This window comes from Brachyistius frenatus, unplaced genomic scaffold (genome assembly GCF_029030835.1).
Source record: "Brachyistius frenatus isolate BFR_SWC_R1_liver_20210118 unplaced genomic scaffold, ASM2903083v1 Contig_330, whole genome shotgun sequence".
NCBI classification, from domain to species: domain Eukaryota; kingdom Metazoa; phylum Chordata; class Actinopteri; family Embiotocidae; genus Brachyistius; species Brachyistius frenatus.
In genome coordinates, this window is record NW_027210929.1 from 266,715 (window position 1) to 287,564 (window position 20,850).

General features: G+C 44.4%; 1 long non-coding RNA gene across 1 annotated transcript in view; it reads right to left on the reverse strand.

The window, feature by feature from the left end:
• LOC138635815 (uncharacterized) overlaps positions 1-16,508 on the reverse strand; it is a 59,726-nt gene extending 43,218 nt beyond the window's left edge. The window contains exon 1 of the long non-coding RNA XR_011312180.1: positions 16,472-16,508. This is a non-coding gene — a long non-coding RNA (uncharacterized lncRNA). The remainder of the gene's footprint in view (positions 1-16,471) is intronic.
• Between the last annotated feature and the right edge of the window lie 4,342 nt (positions 16,509-20,850).

The window sequence follows — 20,850 nt, forward strand, 5'->3', positions numbered from 1 at the left end:
TGCAGAAACACACATCTGCGGCGGTTTTCAGGGAAGCAGACGGCAACTCCTCGAACAGAGTCGGTTTCCATTTGTTTAAAATGTGCAGCTACCAGTTAAGGTGAGTTGGACTTTGTCTCTCAGCACTCAAAATGGGTCCAAATTCTGCTCTAATCGGGTCTCGTTCTACCATCTTGGGTGTCGGCCTGGATCTGATTGGACTCGTGTGTGCGCCGGATCGTCTCCTGTTCCGGTCGGATGCACCTCGGATCGGGTCTGATTATCTCCAGGTCCTCTCTTTCGGATCAGGTTTCTCCTTTTTAGATGAAAAGTGTGAGCAGGTCAGGTTTCCGGTAGCTTTTCATCAGGTCCGTTTGGTTTCGGACCCTTGAAGACCTTCTGCTCTGAGCGCTCAACACTCGCCTCCACCTGCTTTACTTTTTGGTATCGCAGCAACCAGTTTTGTCTCCTTTTCAGCACGTAAATTGTGGTTTACTTTCCTCAGTTCGAAGTAGAGTAGAGCCACGAGGTCACGGTGTTAAGATGGAGAGATGAAAGGCAGCGAGGTCGAGGAGAGATTTATTCCCTGAAATCGGGCTGAAGGGTGACACAGAAAAAGTGGCGGTTGTCGAAACTCTCGCCGCCAATCTGCTTCTTTTTTTTTTTTTCTCCCCGTCTCTCTCTCTCTCTCACCGTTTTCATGTTGTTTCCATCTTTCCACACTTTCTGCTTGCGCTCTAATGGTCTCTGTGGTTCTGGCTCCGGCGTGAGGTGAGTCAGTAGATGAGGGTGTAAAAAGAGCGAATGTTTTTTTTTTTTTTTTTTTTAGGGGCATCCAACAAAAAAAATAAATAATACCGGCCAGAAAACAGAAAGCACTTTTCCATAAACGCGGGATCGCAGTTACATGTACGAATGTTCGAGAGAACGAGCGAGAGATCCAGCAACCCCAAATCGTTTCCTGACTCCCATTAAAAAAAACTTCAAATCAGATTAAAGGACCGAAAGAAAGAAAGACGGAGAAATGGAGATCGGAGCTTCAACGTTTTCTTGATTCTGGGCAGAAAATCCTATTTCATGGTGGTGAGGAACGCCGATCCAAAAAAACTTTTTATCGGCCGCCTCATCTGTTTCGCTGAGGGATTTTTTTTTTTTTTTTTTTTTTTTTATACTTTCCTCATCCATCTCTCATTTTTTCCCCCCTCAAAGAGCTGAGAGCAGCAGACAATGCCCGGCCGATTCCCAGGCATTTGTTTTTGATTTGCACTCACTGAAGGCTTGCCATCACGCCGTCGCCGCTTGATTGTATTACCGGGAGATACAGAGAGTAATTGAGGAGATTAAAACCTGCCCTCCCTTTTTTCTCTCTCATTCGATAGTCTTGCAGAAACCGAGGAATGTCCATTAGGCCCCTTGAATGTTGATTAGAGAGACAAATCTGACGTCCAGATAGCTGATGATAGGCGAAGTGGATTTTCTTGTCTTGCGGTTAAGTGTTTCACGATGTCACGCAGCACTCATTAAAAAAAAAAAAAAAAAAAAGAAGAAGCAAGGATTCGATTTGGATGACATGATCACAGCGTCAAGACTTTCTGGAAGAGCCTCACAGGGACGGACGGTCACGGCTGTGAGACGGAGGGGAAGTAACAGCTCCGTTTCATGTACGGTTTCTCGGGTAAAAATACAAAAAAATACAAAAAAACGTACGATCTCCCTCCTTCGAAACGAAGCATGTTAGCGGGACATCTTGTGGATGTCAAGTTGTCGGCACATCCCGACAAAGTCTTCAAATGTCCAGACTTTGATTTGGGGCCTCGAAGGACGCGCCTGTCAAACAGGACATCCAGATTTTCTTTCAGATCAAAATCACCAAGTGTTGCTCAGCTGTCGAGCAGCTCAGTGGAGTCGGAGGGAACGGCACTTGGTTCAAACTCGGTGCTTGGTTTTGTGCACAGTTACATTTTTGCGTAATTGAAAGGTTAAAATTTGAAAAGAATCTCAAAATACTGCAAACGCTGCAAAAAAACCCCACAAAAAAACCCTGAAAAATGACGCACGCATACACAGCAAAAAAAACAACCTTCTTGAGTAAGAATCTTTTAGCGTCTTTCAGCTCGTTTCGGTCTCACATCTCTTCCACATATCTACGTGTTCATTTAGAGACAGAAAGTTGGCAACCTCATCACAGTGAAGCTTTCAGCAGCTCGGTGGAGACCAAAACAGAGACAACACCAGACTTATGTTGCGTTGACACCGATCATGACGCACATTTTTCGCCTGACGTTACCGGGCGTGATTTCTGGAACCACCACCGACCACGTACACGACACGTTGTGAATGAGTCTGCTGAAGGTCACGTGTAAATAAAAAAATAATCTTAATAATAGTAAACGCGGTGTGCTTTCGACTCGCGTGCGCTTCCCCCGCACACAAAAACGAGACGCGTAAACAAAAGCGCCATCGTCCTCCTCTCGCCCTCTGCCTGTCCTGGAGCCGTCGCGTGACCTTTGACCCTGACTTTGGAAGGTCCAACGGCAGCCAATAATCCTCTCAGTCTCAGCTCTGAGCTCGTCGTCTCATGCCTGGTCATGCACGGAAACACCAGCCAACCGACACCCGATGCCAATATTCAGCCCTCCGGTGCTCCTTCCTCTTACCGCCTCGCTCCACGCACACACGCACACACACACACACACACACACACACACACACACACACACACACACACACACACACACACACACACACACAGCTCCGAGGGGGGAGGGACACTGCGGCTGCCATCACACTAAACAGCAGGAAGCAGATTTTTAAAGAAAATCGTTCACTGAGTTTGAATTCAGCTGAGATTCAAACGCAGGATCATCGAACATCTTCCACTTCCTGTTTGCTTTGATTTCAGCTCCACTCAAACGTCCTCCTGATCGCGTTTTTGATTTCATTCCTTTTATGTCTACCTCAGACTCAACGTGTTGCATCAGAGCCTCTGCTCCGGGTCTCCACTTTCACACTCCACCTCCGGGTTAATCATCACTTTTTTTTTTTAAATTCTTTTTGTTTCCTGGTTGAGGACTCGGAAACAGACAGAGACGGACAAACAAAAAGATCTGCGAATCGATACGCATGTTTCCAGAAGTCACGCTCGGGGAGGCCGATCAATGAGAGAAGATTTGTCTGGTCTGCAAACCACGAGCATCACACGGCCGCCATAATGAGACCGCTGTGGCCTTACACACACACACACACACACACACACACACACACACACACACACACACACACACACACACACACACACACACACACACACACACACACACACACACACACACACACACACACACACTTAACACACAGTTATGCATCGTGTGGTGTTTGAATCTGGGACTTCCCGGTGCTTTCTTCTTTTTATTAGAAGCTGCAGCAGCAATAAGAGAAGATGGAGACGAACGTGTATCAAATACGTTTTTAAATGTAAATATTCCATTATTTTCTAGTCTGAAACATTTAAAGTTGACCGGACTTTTAAATGTCTGGTCAGCTCTCGCTGGATTTCTTTTTCACACCTGAAAGTCCAGACCGAGGTACCGAACTACGCATCTGATCCATTTAGTTTAGTTTTTTTTGCATCACAATATATAAAAGCACACAAAAGAACGTTGAATGACTCACCTACATGTCGCCGTCCTCCGTACTCGACACCGTCTGGTTTTGAAGAACTAAATCACCTGATCTGACCGTTAACTAACGACAGAAAAGTGCCATTATCGTCTCGTTTCTGTCCCAAATATTCTGTAGGAGCCAGCGTGAGCCGCCCAAAGCGAAAAGCGACCTCTGGTGGCGGCGGTAGTTATGACGGGAGCGAAGGAAGACGTCAGCTGACGAGGTTTAAAAGAGCGACACGGGCGGTGTAAGGAGGAAGTTTAGGGGTGGTTGGGAGGATCGAATACAGCGTGAAAACAACACTTTAACTCGCGCGCGTAATTTGAGTTACACAACTTTTTTAAGTGTCGTAAAAAAAATTCAAACGCTAACGAAGTGGTTTTGGTCCACTGACCGTCAAACGGACAGGTGAACTCCAGGTGGAGGATATAATCTGTTATATTAAGAATTACAGACGTAAAATGAACTAAAGAGGACAAAGAAAGAATTTCAATCAGTGCGACTGCAGTCGGAAAGCGTGACTAAAACTTTTCATCTGCACTGTAAAGTCACGGTCTGTGAACCGAGAAGGATTTCAAGCAGAACTGTGGTGAATTTTTTTTTTTTTTTTTTTAACTGTCACAAACTGAAAACTGTGATCGGGACGGAGCCGCAGATGTGTGCGAATAAAAAAAAAAAAAAAAAAAAAGTGAATCTGGGAAAAGCTGAGTTTTTAACCAACGGGTAGTTTCAAAGCTAGAATATAAAATACTGAAGTTTAAAATACTGACATAACGACACTAAAAGTTAAAAGAAACCTTCTGTTTCAGAAATCTTCTGACACCTTTATAACGTAGTCATTTATTTTATATATACTTTATACTATTTTATATGTTGCCTTCTTTGCCGTGTCACTTATTTTCTATCACCTTTTTTTTCTTCATTTATTTGTTCTAAAATTTGTTGTATGTTTTATTGTTTTATTGCACTTTGTATTGCAACTTTGCACGAAAAGGTGCTTTATAAATAAAGTTGACTTGACAACAGACCGAGGCTTGTGAATTACCTGATTGGACTTTTACAGTGAGATCCTCTATATACAATTCAAATTAATGTCATGAAAGAAACACATCACGAACTAAACAAAAGGTTTCAGTGTTTCTGTTGTATTCACTTGGGAACGGTTTGAGAACACGCCGTGAATTTGACTTTTCTAAGGACTTTTATTAAGGAAGAAATGTAGGAAAAATCCTGAGAAGATATCGGTGAATGAGCTTCTGCGATTGTTTTAAATAAAACAACACAATCGGACCAGTTTAACTAAACTAGAGCCTCACAATCTCTCACTAACGCCACGATCACGATAACTGTTTTACAAACGCGCACAAACTGCATCTTTAAACGTCACGCTCAGTTTGAAAGTCTTGAATAACGTTTATTTAACGACCATCCCTTGACTCTGATGGTTATTGTTCCTTCTTTTCTAAGCTCAACATTCATTTCCTGCGTGATGCTGCCGTGCATCACTTTAAGCTCAGCCTCGCATCATGAATTATTCCCCCTGAAGGCCATTATCAGGCGGGGGGGGGGGGGGGAGAAGGGAAGGGGGGTGGTGGTGGAGGTATGGGGGTGTTATCGATACGACCTAACGCAGCGGTGAAGGATAGCTGGTGTGCATGTAGCAGCATCCGTTCTGGGGATTAGCATTAGCCGCTGAGAGGCAGCCTTTCGATAGCAGCTGATAACGGCCGCCGTCCATCGGTCTTCGAGCGCCTCAACCGTGTCTCACGTCAGCTGACAGCGGTTCATCTTATTTCACGTCCGATTTCCCAAACAAATAGGTTGGCAAACATGTGGGCGGCCGACGGAGGGTCTAATCCTGTTTCCTCTTATTGAATCATCAGTATTTAGATTTTTTTTTTGATTTTGTCATAAGAAGGTCCAAAGGAGGAGGCGGAAGGAGTCGGGGGGGAGGGGGGGGGCCCTCGAAACTGTGTTAAAACGAAACCAGCTGCTGAACGAACACACGATGCCGCTGCCACGATGAGGTCATAGTGATGTCATCGGGATCAGACTGGGGGATTTTTTTTTTTAGAAACCCAATGCAAACTTCTGCCGTTAAAGCTGTAATATATGTAATATATTATAATATATTTCTGTCTAAACGTAGATAAACTGAATGTCTTTCGAGCAGCCTGATGAAAATAAAGTGGGAAGGAAACTGTTTTAAATGTTTTAACAGACACGTCTTTGTTATAAAATGTGAATTAAAGATGTTATGAGTGATTTCAGTGAAATTACAGATTTAAATATAATATAATATACTGTTATACAGTGTGATCATACTTCATAGGGTTTAATATTAATGTCATCTTTATTTTTTACATCACATTGAGATGCAAACTGAATATAATAAAGTTTGTAGCAAAATGGTGGTTTGTTTCAGTCAGGTGGCCGAAATCTTAAATGACTTAAAGGTCCCGTATTATATAAATTCAGCTTTTCTTTTTTTTCTTTATTTTAATTTTAAAGCATGTCTAGTGCTGCAAAAATGTCAAAACACTCAGTGCACGTAGAAATACACACAACTCGTATTCAGCAACAGTCCGGTTTTGGACTTTTGTAAGTTTGTGAGGTCACAAACTCACACTCACACGTCACATGTCCGTCCTCAGCGCGGCCCGAAGTCTTAACTTTTATGCCGAAGAAATCACAGCGCGGTCATTCTGTCGTGGAGCTCGCAAGCTACAAGATAAAAAAGAAAACCTGTGATTGGTCTGGGGAGTGTCTCACTCGGAAAAGAATCAGCCAATCAGAAGAGAGGGTCAATGACCTCAATGCATCTTAAAGACAGAAAACAGCTCGTTGTTGGTGGAGCTCCAGAAAGGACGTAAAACTATATTAAGATGGATTTTTGGGGGATTCTTAAAACCACAAAAACACTTTCAAGACTGAAAATAAAACCCCAGTAAAAATGTTAAATATGGGACCTTTAAGTTGAGACAGGGAAAAAATATAATAGATGGAGCCAGCTGTGATTATAAAACAGTGAATATTTATCTGTGCTCACATCTTCTGTTTGGTTTCCCACATTAGCGCTGCTTTAGCCGCTGTTATGATAACAGAGCAGACCCGACCCGACCCGGGCCGGCCTCTTCCTCCCCTGCGAGCCTTTCCGTGACGGGAACCTTTGCCCCATTGTTCTCCGTCTTGTTTCACCCACAGGCTTCTCCGTGCTCCGTCACTCTCCTTCCAGCTCTTTTTAGTTTGTTTGGTTTGGCCCTCGAAAAAATGGGCCAAGAGCTTTCTTCCTTTGCTTTCAGTTTGGAGGGTGAAGATCACCGATTATAAAACTGTGAAGAGCTGCTAAGATCAGAGCGTCACCTCCAAACACGCCGCCACCTTTAACTTCCTCTGAGACACACTTGTTTTTAAAAAAAAAAAAAAAACAAGAGAGAGCACGGCATGATGGGAATCTTAAGGTGAGATAAGAGGCTTAAGTCTTATCACCTCGTATTCTGTTTCTCCTCTCGACCATCTGATACTTGTGTGTTTTGTGTTTACAGTTAATCCACAGCAGCTTCCCTCCACTTCCTTCAGCTTTAAATAAATACATTTTTTTAAAAAAGACAGAAGAAGAAGGGCACTTAGACGCAGGTGGAAGCATCAAAGGTGATACATGACAACACCTGGACGTCACCTGGAGGGACGCCGACACTCTCCGTGAGCAAAACGTTTGAACTGGAGTCTTAAATTTCAGGTGTGAGAAGCTGAAGAAGCAGCATTCGACATGATGGCATTCGTAAGATGTGTGCGACACCAAAAAATAATGAAGTGATGAAGAAGTTGCTATAAACTCACATTAAAACAGAAACACGGCTGAAGACTTTTAGACTTAAAACAAAATTCTCTGACTCTCTTAAATTTTGAAAAACCTTTTAGTTTGGACCACAGACTGTAAATAAAAGTGTTCGTAGCTTCTGGGTCTGAAAAATGGTTCCGATGCAGAAGTGCATTAAGCTGCAATACCACCGAGTGCCACTAGAGGCCGGGCCCAAAAAGCCTCCGGCTCCGTAGACTCCCATTCAACTTCTCTCATCAAATACAAAGTCAATAAAATGTCTCCAGCAGTTATCTCGGTGTTGTTAGCTAAAGTCACTCCTTCTTATTCATTTTCTGGAGGTCCATCTGATAATAATCCCTCAATAGTTGGATATTATAGCTCAAAAAGCAGCATTTGTTTGATTGACAGGCCTGGAGGAGAGTCAGGTTTCTGCATGCAGGTGGGCGGGGCTTGGTGTCCTCTGGTTCTCATTCAGACCCATTCCTTTGCTCCTCCCCCAGCTCGTCCAAATATGGTCATTTCTGTGTCCAAAGAAATGAATGATTTGAAACTCCGTCCACCGTCTTTGGTATTTATCTGTGATAAATCAGCCTGAGGCCACCAGCTGATCCCGGCACTGCTTCTGCTCCACATTATAATTAGCCTATATTCTACAACTGCTCAGGTATTTGTTCAAATGCAGGTGTTCAACGGCAGCAGATGTCAATCAAGACAATCATCCCACATGTGCTGTAGACAAAATGACGTGATGGGAGCACTTTTACTGAAACGCATGAGGTCAGCATAATTCTCAGGGTCCAGTGGATAAATATTCTGGTTTCATTTCAAAAGACTCGCAGCGGCTGTGCTGCATGTTCGGGGACAGTATGAGGCACGATGAGAGGACGCCGCGCTACATGCCGCTCTAAACGTTGTGCTAATTCGTGCTTAATGAGCTCAACTTATTCCCATTTTTCTCTCCGGAATAATTCCCAGCACGCTCCGACCGTGAGCCTCGGAGGTGTGTGTGTGTGTGTGTGTGTGTGTGTGTGTGGGGGGGGGCTTTATTAAAACCCCATGAATTATACGCGCCCGCCGTCGCAGATTGACCCATTTTATCACTCTAATCAGCTCGGTGGGCCTGGATCCAATCAGGCCCGCATCTGTCCACCACACACACACACACACACACACACACACACACACACACACACACACACACACACACACACACACACACACACACACACACACACACAGGCCTGAAACAAATGGCTTCACTGTAACAACATGCTCCCCCAAATGATGACAAAGTTAAAACAGAGCTGCCTCCTGAGTGTAAATTCGCCACAGTTGGAGTATAAACATGTTCTGCTGGTTTGGAGGAAATGAAGGAATTAAAATGGTGAATGTGCATGCGTGTGTGTGCTAGTTTTTAGTTATTGTGTGTTGTGGTGGACAAAAATCAGTCATCAAACTGTAAATCGTTAAATTACCCCCGAAGTGATGGATACCAAAAAAAAAAAAAAACGACACAGTGGACGGTCTCGCGTGCTAGAACATCTCGGAACGAGCGTTTACGTAACAGACTGATAAATATCTGCTACATGCAGACTGAATAAATCAAACATGCGTGACTAAACTGCCGTGTTTGTGTGTGCATGAACATTTTGTGGCATGTATGTGAATAAACTCTGTGTTCGTCCTGCAGAATTTAAAGGGGGTACAAGCACATGCATGCACATCTGCAACCTGCAGCTGGCTCTAATCTGTGTGTGTGTGTGTGTGTGTGTGTGTGTGTGTGTGTGTGTGTGTGTGTGTGTGTGTGTGTGTGTGTGTGTGTGTGTGTGTGTGTGTGTGTGTGTGTGTGTGTGTATTTACAGCTCAGATGGTTCGATGGAAGTCGACCTGAACCCTTTTTTTTTGCGTGTTTTGTATGTACAAAGGAACATTGTGTGGTGTGTGTGTGCGCGCGCCCGCGTCGACGTAACGTGCGGTTTGCTCCGTGGTTATTCGCTGCACTTTCCATACGTTTTGTTAAAAAAAAAATGAGGTCAGCTAGCAGCGCATTATTTCCCTCCATCCATCATCTACGTCCACTTACATTCTGCAGGCTGCAGCCAGAATCGGATTTTAGTCAACAACTTTGTAAACGCGAAAGTTCGGCCAGAACCTCCCTGAGAATAATCCCGTTTTAAAAGTTGTCTTCGGGAACCCGGTCATCCAGTGACCGCTGTCTGTGCAGCGTCTGGTGCTTTTCCAACGGGAGCTGCTAAGAGCTGATTCGGCTGCTTTTAACGGCACCGATTAAAGAAGCTGTGAACAAAAGGTGTTTATCTGCAGAACCCCTTCTTCCAAACACACACGGAAAGAGCAGAAACGCAAACGCAGCAGCTGTCGGATCGTCCTGTCGCTGATGAAGTCGACCCGTCGGGTTCGCTGGTGAACCTGAACGGAGCCGTCCGGCTTTGTGTTCTTGTTTTGAAGTATAAAATATCACACCATTGTTGGTGTTTTACCCTCCGTTGGATTCAAAGCTGGAAAGTTGCGGCGGGCCTCTACAGAGCGGGCCGGTGTTGTTTTCCTCTTTCTGTCTCCCATCAGTTATTGGATGGGTTTTTCGTGTCGTGATATTGGTTCTTCCATATTTGTTTTTGCTGCTCCAGCAGTTTGTGGCAGTTTTCGGTTTCCACTGCAGGAAGTGCCGTGCCAACATTTTCTACTGTTTCAAGCCTGTGTGTGTTCAACTCTTTACCTCATCGGGATGAGAGAGAGAACGAAAAGACACTTGGTAATTTTTCATTTTCACCTTAATTTTTTTACCCTGAATCTCTCAGATAACTTCTAAAACCATCTTGCAGAATGAGAACACAGTTTACATGAAAGGGTCATCCAGCAGTGACGTCACCCGTTGGTTTGTGAATGTTATGAAACCTCCAGTTCAGATTCTGTCCGTCACCATCTTTGCTAGTTCGGAGCGGTTTGTAGCAGGAAGTGACCATATTTGGACGAGCTGGGGGAGGAGCCAGCGGTGGATCTGACTGATCTGATTGGAAACCCGACGATACTACGTCCTGCCCACCGATAGCTGTAACCTGACTGCACCACAGGCCTGTCAATCAAATCAGACACGCCCCCAAAAACAGGTCTTTTTGAATCTTATTTTCTAATGAATGAGGGATTATTTTCTGATGGACCTCCAGAAAAGTAATAAGAAGGAGTGACTTTAGCTAACAACACCGAGATAACTGCCGGAGACATTTTATTGACTTTGTATTTGATGAGAGAAGTTGAATGGGAGTCTATGGAGCCGGAGGCTTTTTGGAGCCGACCTCTAGTGGCACTCAGTGGTATTGCAGCTGAAGACACTTCTGCATCGACCTCATTTGTCAGACCCGGAAGCTACAAACACTTTTACATACAGTCTGTGGTACTGAATAAATAAAGTACTCCATAAACCCCCATCTCCCAGTTTATCTATCTAATGCGTATTTGTTTTGTTCGAGCCCCCCCTCTCCTCCTCTCTTCCCCCGCCTCTCTCCACACACAAAGACACAAGGTCCTACAAACATGGGGATCACCATCAACCAGGTGATTCACTCACACATCTGTTTTCTAACTCGGAGTCGTCTCCCGGGAGACCCTGCCGGGGTTTAATGGTCCAGTGATGCTGCTGATGGTCTGATAAGCGACCCACAATCCCAGCTGACCTGTAAGAGGAAAAAGAAAAAAAAGGCCCTCTGCCCATCAGCTTGCATTGATTTTTATTGATCCTCCATTGATTGTTATCAGGGTTCTTAAAAGGCTGGGCACTAACCAGGCAGTGTTTTAGCTCAGCCAAGCTTGAATCCTCTGAGAGCCAGTTAACGCTAATGCGGCTGCTTGTCAGCGCCGCGGGGGGAACTGAGGCGGTCTTAAGCTCGCTGTAACGTTAGACTAAGTAGGAGAAGGTCCAGAATCAAAGGAGAGGTGAGATGTGCCGTGATAACGCCAATTCGGAGTGCTTGTTGCTGACCTCAGAAACAGAATACCACATGGAGATGACGTGATAGTGGTCGGCCGCGTTCAGCTGGAGGTGTCGGCCGCCGACGAAAAAAAAGGGATCAAAATGTATTCCCTCAGGAAGTCAGATGGATGCGATAAAGACATCGGCGTACGGGGGCATCCTGTCGGGAGCGCAGACATGCGACCTTCATACGAGACCAGCCTCGTACCTCTGTCACGTAAACCTGCGGCGTTAACCCCGTGTTTCCTGTCCTGCTATCTGCTGTTACATCATCAGGAAAAGGTGAAAAGTCGTGAAAACGATCTCAAATTATTCACCTCGCTGCGCCATACAACAGGCCACGTTGAACGTCACTCAGAAACACCCTCGCCCGGCTCGATCGCTTCATCGCCGTAGACTTTCTGAAAGCATTTCAAGGGTCTCTGTCGACCGTTTACAGAGTTTGAATTCCAAAATCGGACGTTTCTCTGCTCCAGTTTCAGGTCCAGTGGTCACAACGTGTGAAACTTTTTTTATTACAGCAACAGTAATATTCTTGGAACTTTTCGGATCGAACCTCATATATTAGTTTTATCTACATTCCACTTATTTAATTTTGATATATTTTTCTCTATTCTGGGTAATTTTGTTGAAAGACATTCACGTTTGTTGCAGATTAGTCGCGTTAAAAGTCTTCCTTCCTGGAAAAGAGAAGCTGATAGCAGCAGCTGAGTGAGTGTGACCCGACTGCTGTTTGTACTGATGGAATTAATGTTCTGCAAAATGTACTTTATACTAAATATATCACGTGACCTTGTAAGCGACACCGACTTCTTTAACGCGGCCCTTTTAATGACCCTCCTCGTGTGTTAACGTTTACTCAAGGATAAAGCAGATTTGATGTGAGGCGTCGCGTGTTTGACGGCTCCTTTTGAAAGTTGAGTTTTCAAAAGACTATTTGTTTCATCTCCCTTCCTGCTCCTATAGAGGGGGAAGAGAGGGGAAAAAAAAAAAGTTTCAGCACTTTCTCTGTGAAAGCTGTCAAGTCTTTGATCACACACAAAACACAAGGAAAAAAAATGTCAAATAGTGGCAAAATGAAAAATGAAATCACTTTCGGAAAGTAGAAAGTAAATATCTGGCCCCCTTTGAAAAAGAAACATGAAAGGGTCACAGTGCATTCAAGGTACGTGGATGTAAATACGACGGTTTCCTGATTGAACTTCTTTTTTTGTTTTGTTTTGCTTCATGCCATGACAGCAGTCACAATTAAAGTTGTTCCCAGCGGGCATTTTTCACCTCACTGAACTAACACATCAACCAGATTTCGCACCTTTTCATCTGCGTGTGACAAAATATATGCAAACAAAACAAGTTGTTGAAAGAGTGAAGACATTCGAACTCTCACACCTTTCTCCTGCTCTCCGTTTCTTTTCCGTCCATCTTAATTCTCTCTGGCGTTTCTTCTTCTCCAGTTCCAAATTCAAGCGACCCAGAGTTGAGCAAACAGGCCGAAGGAGGAATAAAAAGAGGCGGAGAGGGAAAAGGAAAGGTATCAAATGTTGGAATGGAAGCTGGAAGAAAACACCATCCGCCCCCGCCTCACAAGACTCAACGCTCAATTAAAAGACTGGAGAGAGGTGGTGTTGGTGGTGGAGGTGGTGGTGGAGGGGGTGAAAAGAGAAAGGAAAACAGTATTGATTGACACTTGGGGAGTTAATCCCCTCGCAATGGCTGAGGGAGAAGGGAAGGAGGCGCACAAAGGGCCGGGGATCAGTGACAGGGAAGAGGTGGAGACGGGAGGAGCGGAGGGTGGAGAGGACACAGAGACGGCGGAGGGGGACGGGACGGGACTTTTTCTTTTTGGACGAACAGCTGTTGTGTTAAGAAACGCAGCGCGAGCTTCATACTGCGAGGATTAGCAGAATATATTTCACTTTTTTGAGAGGCGGCTGTCGGCGGGAGGTTACAGAGATTCAGGGTAAAATGGGGGCAGGACCGAAAAATGTTTACGACCAGAGAATTAAAAACATCGACCACCGTGTTGCCAGGCGACACTGTGTGGATTTGTGCTCATGAACACAGGTGCTTGAATTAATTTGATGTTTCAGGATTGTTTGCTGCTTTTATCACAGTGTGCACCAGCAGAAACGAGTCCATTCAGGGAACTTTTGAGGAACCGGGGTGTCAATTATTATTGTAGATAATTCCACCCCCTAAAACAGTTCTCTCCTCAGGAGGTCGTACTTTCTAAAGGTTGAGGAAATTTAAGGGTGGGAACGTCACTGATCGGTCAACTACACCTTCATAGATATTAATGCATTAAATTTGGGTCTGGTAAAACCAGGCTACACATTTTCAACCCGACACTGCAAGCGTGTTGTGCTCTCAAATCTAAAGTGAAGGCCTCGAGATGAGTCCAGGCTGCTCGGCAAAAAGAAAAAAGGGAACTCCGAGGACGGTAGCCTCGTTTAATCATTAAGACTTCCTCAGCTGCTGCCAACCAACTCTGACGGACCTCTTAAGACAAACGACTGAAAGCGTGGAAAGGTCGTCACTCTGACAATCATCAGAATGAAGCAACCTCAGATATTTTATGACCGAACTGAGGACAGCAGACTTTTGTTGCCTATCTTTTTTTTTATGAGGATTTGACACCTTTTAATACATCATGAGATTCATTTGCTTTGGCCACAACTGTGGGGACAGTTTGGTGCCTCATCCTCGCAATCATCTGCAAATTTCTCTTCATTTCATATCCCCGAATGATCACTGATATCACCCGTCATTCTAAACTCGTCATTTGCTCCTTTGCTCAAAAGCTGTCCTCACTGTTGGCCTTTCTCCAGAATTCAAACCTGACAAGTTGAGCTAAAAAGAGTTATAGTATGTAAAATAATAAAAGTTGTGGCTTTAGCTGACCTCTGCTGTCCCAACAGGTCGATGCCTCGTCTTCCCGAAAGCTCTACAAGTCAGCTCTACAAGTCTCCTGGAAGAAATGTAGAGAACCAGACTGACTCCATGATTGATTCTTGCCTACAGTGATTTTGTACTTGCTGTAAAACAAGATAAGAAGAGGCCTTGTAACTTTTTTTTGCCAGTCGACTGACCCTCCACCTGCACACTTTCTCCTGATTACCCCGTCAGTCCCAGAGCACACACCGGCCCTCCGGTTGTGACTCACAGACCTTTTGTTTCCTCTGTCTGCCCTCCTTCTGCTGGATTCTGCATTCGCTGCTTTGGTATTTTTGCATCTCCTTCCCTTCCCAGCCATACATCCCGACTACTGACCAAATAAACTCAGTTTTTATCCTCCCGCTTGTCGACTGAAATTGAGACTTTACTGATCTGTCGCACTGCATCCTGGACGAGGTTCAATTAAAAAGAGGCTGGAGAAAGGTGAAGGTGGAGGAGGAGGACGAGGAGGAGGAGGAGGAGGAGGAAGAAGAGAAAGGAAATAGTATCGATTGACACTCGGGGAGACAATCGATACCTGGGGTGATTCCTTGCCATGGTCCACAGAGAGGGGGCGGAGCCTCAAAGAGAGATCAGTGAGGAGACACGAGGAGGGAAGCAGGAAAAGAGACGGTAATGAAGGACATAGGAGACGAAGGGCATAAGATGGATGAAGGATCAGATCCTTCTTAAAATCAGAAACACAGATGATTTGATCAGGAAGGATGAAAGAAGGTCACAAGACTTTCTTCTAGAAAGACACCAGATTATTCATCACCTTCACCAGTAATTTACGACAGACTCCTCTGCCAATAGTATTTGTGTCCCAGACCCTTATTGCAGGATTCCTAGTGGGGAAACCGGTCTTTTCTCAACGGTCATCACTGATCCACAGTGAAGAAGGAAGTTCATGTCAACCCATCAACTGTCAGCTTTCTGCTGCCCCTTTGTGCCCCTCATCATCTCTGCTCTCACAGCTCCCAGCACTTTTTCACCCTCCTCTTCCTCTCTGAGGGTAACACCACCCTTCTGACAACTGGAGATAGGTTTTTTTCTGCAAAAGTTCTGCTTCTTAAAGGATTGAAACTGCAGTGCAAAGCCTTCCTGACTGGTTCAGGTCCCCGGTTTACCTCTAGAGTTTGGAAATAAATTCTGGATCTTCATCAGAACACCGTCAGCCTTTCACCCTCCAACGGCTAAACAAAATGCATTAAACAAGAACACTGAAAACGTTCTGGGTTGCTTCTCCTTCACCAGAACCCGGACTCATGGAAGAGACCACGAATTGCCCGGCTCAGCAAACCCGTTACACACCGGCATATTTCCAAAGTCGATCAGCGATCTGCTCAGAGGTTGCTGTCACGGCAGCTATGGACCGTCCATCCAGGAACCTCGCTGGCTCATCGAGGGTGAGCTCCTCTTCAATCATCTAGCATCTACCAGAAGTTCGCCTCCAGTCGAGACATCATGGACCGGTTCCTTGATCAGCGGCTTCCAACTTCCAGTTCTTCCAACTTCCGTGTTGTTTCCAACGGCAGCGACACGAATCGCGTACAACTTCCGTTTAACTACGGCGTCATTTCTAAATTGCCCACCAAACGTCCTTAATGTGCACCTTTTCCCCTCATCGATAGCCGCACCTACCTGCACACCTGCACCCTCACCACACCTGCACACCCAGGCTGTGTGGTTCTCCTGCCAGAGGATCCAACATGCCTCTAATCTCCAGTGTTTCAGACCCATTTCTTCGACTTTACCTATTGTTGGTCGCCTACCTGTTGCTTACTTGTCTTCTGTCCTGTAAGTAAACTCTGTTTTTACCTCAATCATGCTATTTGCATCCACTTCAGAGTCCGTATTAGTTTTTTTTTTACTGCCACAGATGATGGAGTTCTTTTGGTGGAAAAACACCAAAAGACCAAACAAAGATTCTTTACAACTTTAACTCGTCCTTAAGAGTAAAACACTTTCTGAAAGACTTCAGGAATCCTTTTATTCTTGAAGCTTCTTAACATTATCTGTGAAAACACGTTTGAAACTTATCCTCCTCTTTACTGCGACACACACACTGATGGAGTCACCTCAACACACACACACACACACACACACACACGCACACGCACAAAACACTAGCCCCCCCCCCCCCCCCAGTCTCAATAGACGCCATTTCATAGAGCATCTCCTGCTAAGCTGCGGGTCGATCTTAAGCCAACATGCACCATTAACGATGCCATACTGGCCTTTGTGAAGGCTCCGGGGGAGGGGGGGCATCCTGCTGCTGCTTTAGCCTTGACGCGCATCGCGGCTGGGAGGCCAGGGGTTGGACTGCGGTTTATGATGCCACCTCACAGAAGGGCTTTATGACTGAGAGTGCCTTAATGAGGTGGAGCAAGTTAATATTTTAACGCTTGCGGCTATTGTTAAGACATATGCCAGAGTGGTCCTGTCTGTGTCACCTTGACTCTGCAGAGGGATGTGGAGGACAGATTATTAAAAAAAAATAAAAAAAAAAAACAATGAATAGAAAGCAGAGGGAAGGGTGGGAAGAATTTTTAGACCTGTATTTGTATCACTAATGTTGTGTGTCCTGTGCAAATTATTTTACTGTGTCCCTTTGAGTTTTTTTAATATGTATTATGCAATGAAAAATATGTGATTCAGGCCTTCTTGATAGAGTGCATGGTGCATCAGGTGTTCTACAATAACTTCTGCATTTTAAGTGAGGTTTTGAGAGAAAAGCAAGAAACATTTTCTTGCAAAATACTGCCCCCCTGCAGTGTTCCTGAGCACACAGTGATATCTACTACACAATAGTGTCTGTTTTTAAAAACGTTACCAGATTTTGTGTCAATTTTTTTTGGGGGGGGGAATCGTCAACAGAGATCCTTGAAATGCTTCAAAAAGGAGGAAAAAAAAAAAAAAAAGGAGGAAAAAAAATGGACGAAAGGCCTTCGCAGGATTGCAGATATGAGCTTTGATGCTTTGGGACGGACACACAAAACACTGAAGGGGAAGGGAAAGAGATGAGAAGAAAGGCAAGTGAAAGAAAGGGAGGGTAAGGGGAGAGGGGGGAGCTTTACATCTGGAAAAGACTCTGACAGGAAGCCACCCATCTGTGGCCAAACAGCTGGGGGCCAGACAGAGTGGACCCTGTCAGCAGGAGCGTGTTGGCTGGCGGCAAGCAGGTGGGGGTTTGGAGGAGAAAGGCTAAGTCACCGGTCTGGAACGCTGGATGTCACAAGATGTCTTCACGCCACCAAAGATATCTGGGACGGGGTGATTTCAGTGTGTGTGTGTGTGTGTGTGTGTGCGTGTGGGGGGTGGGAGCGGACAATTAACCTGTTGGAACAACTGTCCTCACGGCCGTGCACAATGAGCACGGCTCTGACAGGTCTCACAACCCACCCCCCCACCCACCCATCCCCACTAATGCCTCTGTGTTTTCATTTCCCCGCCGCATCTGTCACAGATTACCCCTCGCTGCACCTGAGGTATGTGTGGAGGATGAGGAGGGAAGAGATGCTCGCTGGAACGGCCCAAAACTGAAGTCAGAACTTTTTTCTTTTCTTTTTTACGAATTTCAAAAAATACATCTTTGGAGGATCTTTGATTCGGTCCACCTGCTCGATGATAAAGTTATTTATCAATTATTCCTGCAGAGAACTAGAAGGTGCAATTAAAAGATTCTCAATTAAAAGTTCATGATGCACATCAACTGAGCTCAGCAAGGAAGCAACAAACTTCGCGAGGTAGTATTCAGAGTGTCGTCTCTTGATCAACATCAGCACCTAAGTTCCTCAATACACCAATTTAGATTGTTCCTGAGCCCGTGCAGTGATTTCCACTACAGAGTTGTAGCTGTTTTCTTTAAAACAGTAACAGATTTTGGGTCAAAATTTTGGGGAAATCGTCAACAGAGACTCTTGAAATACTTCAAAAATCTTTGAAAATTAGGTGACGAGGAGACATTTACAGTTCCCTCTGATTTTCACACAGGACAAGATCATAAATAGTAGATAAGTGTGACACATTTAATCTGACTTTCTCTGATAAGAAGTATTAAAGCTTTTTTGTAATTAAGAATTGAGCCAAATAATGATGATAATGTTCAAATTGACACTTTAAAGCTGCTGATGCCTGTGTTTTATCTTTTATATACTTATTACACTTTTTATACGTCTATTTTTGGCTGCCATGGTGATGCCTTGTTTTATCCTAGTTTTTTGGAATATACATATCTATATAGATATATCTATATCTATATCTATATAGATATATATATATATATATATATATATATATATATCTTTTACCTCGTTCATTGCCACTGAGCTGATGAGTTGCCAAGTTAATTTGGTTGTATTTTTACAATGACAATAAACTGTCTTATGTCCTTAAGTCTTTAAAGTGTGTATATATGAAAGGTGCTTTAAAAAGGTATTTAATCTTTTCTATTATTATTATTATTATTGTAATATTACTTTTATTCTCACCAAATGCTGAAAGCAAATTGGCAGAACAACAATAAATACAGAATGAACATATTTACTGACACCGACAGTATATTTAATAAACTCATGTTTGCTGCGGTTTGGTTGGAAACACAAAGAGTGAGCAGATTCAGCACGACAAACACAACAAAATAAAAAATGCCACCGATCCCGTGTTTACTGGAAAACGCTGATTGGTGCTGCAGATGAAAAACAAACAAGAAAAAAACAGCTGAATGTGTAAAAACCGAGTGGTTGAGACAAAAACTGGAAATGTCAGCGCTGAGAGAGTCGACAAAACGAAAACTCAACACCGACACCTGCAGCAGATTTAAAAGGGGACAAAAAGTCTTATAATTTCAGAAAAGATTTATATATATTTAATTATTATTAAAAACATCATGATATACATTTTAAAATTCATGTTTTAAGAATGTTGGTGCTGTAATTTAGTGGAATTTTGTTCCATTTTTTTTCTTAAAAGCACCAAAATAACATCTTGCAAACATAATTTTTATTATTGAATAATCCGTATTAAAGATGAACTCCACCAGTTTATTACCAGCTCATTAAACTTAAACTTTCCTGATTTTGTGCAGTTGAACTTCGACCGTCTGACACTTCAACTCTTCCCCCATGTTTTTCTGTCTGAACAGGAATTCTCTGTCGCTTCTTATCGTGTTGAAACATCAACAAAGACTCAATTCACTGCAAATATGAAAAACAAGATCTCTCGCAGGAGGCGGCCGTCACTCCGCCGCGTTATTCCTGAGCGTCGGCGTTTAAACACGAACAATCTGCAGCTTTTCTGAATCTCAACTCCAACGACGAGGCCTTTTGTCCTCACGTGTCATAACATTTCTCCGCGAGGCAGCCGGGGTGAAGGGGCAGCTTCTTCTGCTGCTTAAAAGCTTCTTTTTTACAAGTGTGTGTGTGTGTGTGTGTGTGTGTGTGTGTGTGTGTGTGTGTGTGTGTGTGTGTGTGTGTGTGTGTGTGTGTGTGTGTGTGTGTGTGTGTGTGTGTGTGTGTGTGTGTGTGTGTGTGTGTGTGTGTGTGTGTGTGTGTGTGGCTTCCTCCTGTGTCAGCTTCAAACGGAGAGGAGTTTACCTCCGGCAGGTTTTAAAGTTCTGACACTTTTGATGTCCTTGAAGTCACTGGAATAAATGTGCTTTGGACAGCTGAGTGTGTGTGTGTGTGTGTGTGTGTGTGTGTGTGTGTGTGTGTGTGTGTGTGTGTGTGTGTGTGTGTGTGTGTGTGTGTGTGTGTGTGTGTGTGTGTGTGTGTGTGTGTGTGTGTGTGTGTGTGTGTGTGTGTGTGTGTGCGTGTGTGTGCGTGTGTGAGTGCGTGTGTGGGAGCTTGTTCAAAGTGAGTGATGATGACTTGTGACCGCAGTTGAAATTTGATCAGTTCAACAGACCGCTGTTTTTGACCCTTTAACGCATTTTGCAGGTGGAAATCACACACTCACACTCACACACACACACACACACACACACACACACACACACACACACACACACACACACACACACAGGGCTGGGGGACAGACACGCAGGCACCGCACATATATGCAAACACACACACACACACACACACACACACACACACACACACGTTCAACAGCCACACAGCAACGCAAGAGACACTAAAAGTGGCACGCACACACACACACACACACACACACACACACACACACACACACACACACACACACACACACACACACACACACACACACACACACACACACACACACACACACACACACACACACACACACACACACACACACACACACACACACTTGTTGTATAGCAGGAAAGCACGGTTAAGCTTTCCCAGGGGAAACAGCAGCTCAGCGCTTCAATGGACATTGTTATTAGGGTGTTTTTCTTTAAGTGATCCTCACCCTCCCCTTTCCCCTCCCCCTCCGCCCCCCCTCCTGAGTCTCTCTCGCTGATGGCTCCCGCAGGTGA